Source organism: Hevea brasiliensis, chromosome 9 (genome assembly GCF_030052815.1).
Source record: "Hevea brasiliensis isolate MT/VB/25A 57/8 chromosome 9, ASM3005281v1, whole genome shotgun sequence".
NCBI lineage: Eukaryota > Viridiplantae > Streptophyta > Magnoliopsida > Malpighiales > Euphorbiaceae > Hevea > Hevea brasiliensis.
The window spans coordinates 2,860,744-2,867,956 of record NC_079501.1 but is presented as its reverse complement, the minus strand read 5'-3'; positions in this window follow the sequence as shown (position 1 = coordinate 2,867,956).

The following is a 7,213-nucleotide window of genomic DNA, read 5'->3' as shown; positions in this document are numbered from 1 at the left end:
TCAAAGAGAATTTACAGAAAAAATTTTATGCTGTGCACAAACTTTGTGCGAGTCGCCTCTAGGCCTTGACTCAATGTCTCGAGTTCTTTCCCAGTATTCTTTTCAACTGAAACACAAAATTTCACAGTGTTTCAATATCACAACTTATAATAAATCCAATAACAAATTCACAACTATTTATTTCTAGCTTTAATACGCTTAAATTAATGTTTTTAAAATTTGCATTTCGGGGCTACTATTCACGGTACTATTCAAGTCAAAACGTTAACTTTCTTATGCTTAATAGGCATGGGAATTTCAATTACACCCACATACCACATTTTGGTTACCAAATTTATTGGTTTTAGTTGCCCCTTCAATTTTTAAGTCTCTTAAGTACAATTTCAAATTTTCAGATTTGGTGTCCTGTTTTGCACTATTCCATTGGTCATGTTGCTGTGAGAATTTGTCTAAGTGTTTTTTATAGAAGTTGTTATTTATTGTCTTAGCTTTAATCCTCTTTTTGAATAACTCCATTCGAAGTTTTGTAGTCCAATATATGGCCATTTGAACATAGCTGGCAGGATTGGTCTAACCCATATTTCTGGGCACATACTTTGGTTATGGCAATTTTGGACTACTAATTTTAGGTGGCATAATGACTGGGTTATGGGCAGAATTTGGGTTAGTGTTATCATGAAAGTTGTAGTGCTATGTCATACATTTCCAATGCCACAAAAATCAGATCATTTGGACCTGTATAGCTCAATTTATGGCCAAATGAACATTGGTCATTTTGGTACAGTGGCAGTGCACAACACTCAGTTTTGACCTAATTGTTCACTGTGTTAATGTCATTTTCTGAGCATAGTTTCTAAATGAAAATTATATCTTTATGTGTCTAATTTTATTCCCAATTGGCCTCACACCAATTAGGTTGGTAAATTTTCAGTTTTGACCCCTGAAAGAGACTTAGGTCAAGCTGCCAGAATAATGACCCTAACCAATCCTAATTGCAATTTCATTATACCAATTCAAACATACCACAAATGGTCCCAATTGACCATTTCTCATCTCAATTAAGGTCAATTGCACTAATTGACCATTTTCCCAAATTTTTTTCCAATTTTCAAGAGGCCAAGAACCCTAATTACACAATTTTATAATCTAATGCAATTTAAGTGTATATTCATTGTTTACATACTTAATTCAAACCTAATTAACCATGCAATTCCATCAAAATCATTCAATTCAACCTCCACCTAAGGCTGGCCGAAATTTCTGATTAATACCCCATAGTTGTTTTCTTTTGATTTTAAGTTAATTTCTCTGTTACTTGAACTAAGAACACAAGTAATCAACTAAAATTTTCAATTTAAACAACTCACCTTTCTTCGATGTTCAATTCTTCACTTCTTCTCTTTTTTCTTCTTTCTTTCTTTCTTCTAATGCCTCCTCAAGTGAAGATAACAAGCTTTTGTGGGTTAATTTTGGGGAAATTAGGGTTTAGTTGGGTGAACTCAAGCTTTGCCCAAGCTTTGATGGTGGATTTGGCAATGGAGGTGAGAGAGGGTGAGGGCTACCGAATTGAATGGGAGAGGAAAAAGTGATTTTCTTTTTCAATTTTAATGTATTTTATGTGTATTTTAACTAATTTGACTTGGTCAAATAAATTGGGTAAATTAAATTTAAATTATGACTTTTCTTTTCTATTTTTTCATTTTTCTAAAATTTTTAATAGTTCTTTAATTTAATTCTCGATTCCAAAACTTTCATTTCTCTGATTTTATTGGACAGTTAGGTCAGGAGTCAGCTCTAGAGTGAATTGACCAAATTGCCCCTCGCCGATTCGATATGGTTTGCAAGTTATTCGATATTTCTTCCGAATCCCTGACCTAATTATTTGACCTGCTTAACAATTCTTTTTTGTGATTTTCTCTTTTCCACTGTGTTCGCAGTAATCCTTAGGACCACGATGTCATAATTTCCGGTTCAAAATTAGGGTTACGATAGCCTTCGCAGTCACTTCCCAAGAAGGTCACCCATCGCTGTGACTCCCGGCTCATTTAACCTTTATGTTCTATTTTTCTTATTTATACTTAACTATCTGGTAATTACTAATTATTTGTATTCAGGGCTTATCTAGGTGTCTTAGATGTTGTTATAATCCCCTTAATTGTTCGAACAGACACCGATCACCAGAACAGTGAAATATACCAGGCTATGCAAATAGGGGTGTTACAATTCTCCCCCTCTTAAAATAAATTTCATCTCGAAATTTTATCTGGTATTAGTCTCTAAACAGCTGTGGGTGTTGTCTTCTCATATCCTCTTCTCTTTCCCAAGTAGCTTCTTGGCCCGAATGATGGTTCCACAGCACTTTCACCAGCGGTATCTGCTTGTTCCTTAGTTGCTTCACCTCATAAGCCAAAATCTCTATGGGTTCTTCCTTATATATGAGGTCTAGATTTACTTCAATCTCTTCTACTGGTAGTACATGAGATGGGTCTAATTTATACCTCCTCAACATGGACACATGGAAGATGTTATGTATCTTCTCCAACTCTGGAGGTAATGCTAAATGATATGCCAAAGGACCTACTCTTTTTAGAACCTCATATGGCCCGATGAAACAAGGACTCAGTTTCCCTTTTCTGCCAAATCTCATAATTTTCTTTCAAAGAGAAACCTTGAAGAATACTTTTTCACCTACTGCGTACTCAATGTCTCTTCTTTTCAGATCAATATAGGACTTCTGACGATCTGATGCAGTCTTGAGTCGATCTCTGATCAATCTGATTTTCCCCTCTATTTGCTGAATAATTTCTGGCCCAATCATCTTTCTTTCACCCACTTCATCCTAACACAGGGGAGTTATGCACTTCTTGCCATACAAAGCTTCATATGGAGGCATCCCAATACTTGATTGGTAGCTGTTGTTATAAGCAAACTCAGTCAAAGGCAAGTGTGTATCCCAACTACCCTCAAACTCAATCATGCAAGTCCGTAGCATGTCCTTCAAGATCTGAATTACTCTCTCAGACTGGCCATCTGTCTGTGGGTGGAATGCCGTGCTAAAGTTTAATCTAGTTCCTAGGGCTCTCTGTAAACTACTCCAAAATCTAAAAGTGAACTTAAGATCTCTGTCAGATACAATCGATACTAGCACTCCATGCAATCTCACTATCTCATCAATGTATAGCTTGGCCAATCTTTCCAGGCTATAGTCCATCCGAATTGGTAGAAAATGAACAGACTTGGTTAATCTGTAAATTAGGACCCATACTGCATCATGGCTCTTCTGTGTCCTTGGAAGTCCCATCACAAAATCCATCATTGTTCCAGCTGCTCAATAAGCCGAATCATCTTATGGACATAATCTCCTACATTCTGTCTCTCAAACATCCTCATGCGGAATAGTTATCTAGATATTTCATACCTAGCATTCCTGTTGTGCTCACCATACAACTCTTGCAAGTGAAGGAGGATCTCACTTGCATTTTGCATGTTTTCATGCTGCTTTTGTAACTCATTAGTCATAGAAGCAAGCATGTAACATTTGGCTCTCACATCATGCTCCTTCTACTTGTCCTTTCGAGTCTAAAACATATCTAATACATTCTAGGTTCAGGACAAGTTTTTAATTTCTGAGCCAATTAGAAAGATTAGGTCCCGTCAACCTATTGTGATCAAGTATGCTCGCAAGGATATTGGATGGTGGTGGTTGTTATGTGCTCATTATTATCAGAAAAATTAATTGCAGAAAATAACTAGATTAATTAGTGAATGTATCAAGTAATTAACCAAAATGATTATGGTCTTTTAATCAAATTGGTCCTCCCACTAACTTGGCGAATCCTAAACTTCCAAAGTAGAAAATGGAAATCCTAGTTGGATGGATTTTTAGTGGGTGATTGAATTCTTATAGTCTTATTAATCATCCTCAGGCATATTCATTATTGGAATTACAATAAACTATAAATGAGCAACTCCTTGCCCATCACATCTCATGTGAAGTTCAATTATTTATTTAGCCCCTAATGCTCAAAATCTCAGGCACATCCATTATTAATTTATCTTGCATTAGTTAAGTTGATCCCATTGAGCCAGCAAACATGCAAATAATTTTAATGTCCTCAAGCACATCCATTATTGGCCACCAACTATTTACATATTTACAATATCTTATACTTAACAATTATTCTTAAGAAAATCTCTTAAATAAATGCATCACATGCAAGTATTTAAAATAATTGCCTCAATGGAGGACCATTATATAATTACCTTAATTGTATCATTTCCAACTTAATCATTTGTTTGGAATATTTTGTGGTCGACTTAATTACTATTATGGTCTCACTTTGTATATTATCCAATTGGCATGCATATATCATATACTTGCATATATTCACATACATCTCATGCATACATGGATAAACAAATAATATAGTATGATCATGAACTTTCTAAGGGATTCAATTCTAAGCCACCAAGAATTGAATCAGGGCATTCCTAGGCGTATTTCATTCATTCATTTTATAAGAGTTGCTGAAGGAGTACATAATCAACACTTGATCTTGATTTCCTTCCACTGGTCCCACCAATGCTCTTGACCTCCTTGATCTTCTTGCAATCTAATTACATTGTAATCCTTGGTATACCAAAGCGAGTTTACAATAATATAGACTTTAAAGTCCTCAAATAAATGAAATTACAACCCAAATTATTACAATATTTATAATGCATGCCACTAAAATAAAATTAATTATTTTACATCTCAAAGAAGAATAAAACAAATAAATCCAATCACATTGATATTTTATTGTCCATGATCATCCATCATGCATATTAAAATTTAACAATTAAATAAGATATACATACTAAAAATTAAATTGAATATCACATATTTAACCAAAAATTCAGATTTGAATATTATTCAAATAATTTAAATTTAGAAATCATTTTCCAAATTTAATACATTGAAAACAACTTTCAAAAATTAATTGTGTGATTAAAATTCCTAATTAAACAATTTAATTAGGTATGAGCTTAATTATGGACTTTAAAATACATAACAATTACATAATGGGCCCAAAAACTAAGCCCAAACTCCAAACACACCTTTGGGGCGTGTTTCACATTCATGCCGCCCCCTTTGAGCACCCAATCAGCTTTGAATCACTCCAAATTTGATTCAATCACACAATTAAACCTCATATACAATCTTAATGGCAAATATAGTGTCTCTGATACCAATTGAAGGAGTGGAAGCGTGATTATTGGGTATTAGAACCTTGAATTTTAAAAATTATTTCTAAGGTTACATACACCATACCAAGTTTCTTATGAACCTAATCAATTTACAATGCCCAATTGCATACCAAAATATATTTTAGCATGCATTAAAATTTTATTTGTCATTAAAGATTATGATTTAATATTTAATTCAATTAAACCCTAACTAAAAGAGGGATTTTTAGGTACTAACCTCTTAATGCACAATTGATGCAATCTTAGGATATTCTTAGGACCCCAAATGTTGTTCCTCTAATTTGTGCACCACAAGCACACACTAAAGTAGCGATGACAGCCCCTAGATTGGCTTCTCAAGCCTTGTCAACCAATTTTGAGATGGGGTTTATGCTTTGTGAAGGTTGTATGAATGTATTAGGTATTAGAAACACTTTCTAATAATTTAATTCAAGAGGAAATCTAAATTTTTTCCTTTGAATCAATTGAGAAATTGAAGAGGAGAGGAGAACTCCATGTTGCCGTCCAACATGAAGAGAGGAAGAAGTGAGTGGCTAATTTTTTCTTTATAATCTCTCTTTATATACTTAGGTCAAACCCTAACTCCCTTGCCACATGTCATCATAAGATCCCATATTGTTATTATTTGATTTAATCCTATGAAGCTAAGTGTCAAGCTCTATTTAAATCATGATATGTGGTCTTCCATCATAGGAAGACAAGTGGCAAGATCATATGGTGCCATGTGTCACCATCTCATGGTGCCACATGTCACCATGTGAAAAGACCAATTTGCCCTTACTTTTTAATTTTAGTTCTCAACCCAAAATTATAATTTCTCCTATTTAAATCAATTTATATCAAATATAAATTAATTAATTAATCTCCATTAATTAATTTCTCATAATTAAATTCATATTTCATCAAATTAAATACAAATTTAATTTATATTATACATCCAATAACCTAGATTTGGTTTCAAATCATGCTAAGGACTTTGCAATCTTATTGCAAACCAAACCTCTTTAATTAATTAATTAAACTCTTTAATTAATCAATTAAATCACATTTTAAATAGTGACTAGATTGTGTAGATGTGTAACTTACTAGGCTCATTATTTATTGGCAATGAGAAATGATATTAACTCTTAATATCGTTAGAACTCTTTCTTATTGTAAATGATTTCTCTAAATCATTTTAGCTATCTCATAGACCATTGTTGACACCTGGCATAGTATGCCATGACCACCCAATCAGTAATAAGGAATACCTTAAATGAACCTTTAATCATATGTTACCATGCACTATAATCTCTCCATTACAAAATCTCAATTCGAGCTGCAATCATGTTTAATGTCAAACCCCATTTGCTATGAATATTATGTTCTCTTTTAATTCCAGTTCTTGATTAATTAGATTTTCTTGTCAAAAACTCTTTTCTGACTAAATCTGTCTGTTCTGGCCAGGAACTTGAAACATCAAGAACAATTAAATGGACATAGGATTTTATTCCTATTTACTTAGGGTAATGGATTCTATCTTGACCAATACCTATCTCCATATATAACTAGTAGGAGCCAACACATGCCCACATACCCATACACAATACAAGTATGAAAGCAGTATCAAACTCAAATTACCTTTGTACAAGATAAATGTGTTATCTCAGGTCTAAAGATTATATGCACTAATATGATATATGACAATACATTGACAAGAATAAACTCCATGTGCTTGTCATAAGCATCACTGGTTCAGCCTACTTATCGTGTATAAGTACCTATCATGTTTGTTATGTGGCATGAGACTCACTACTCCATCTTATTTATATCTCATATAAATACCTTGGGAACAAACATGATTACAATCTTTTTAGATAAGTCATGTCCTTTGTGAAGTATCTTTGATTGTGAACAATTTATGATACTTTGTGCTATAAATATTGTCACTCATATTCTTAATAACTTAATAATAAAATTCATA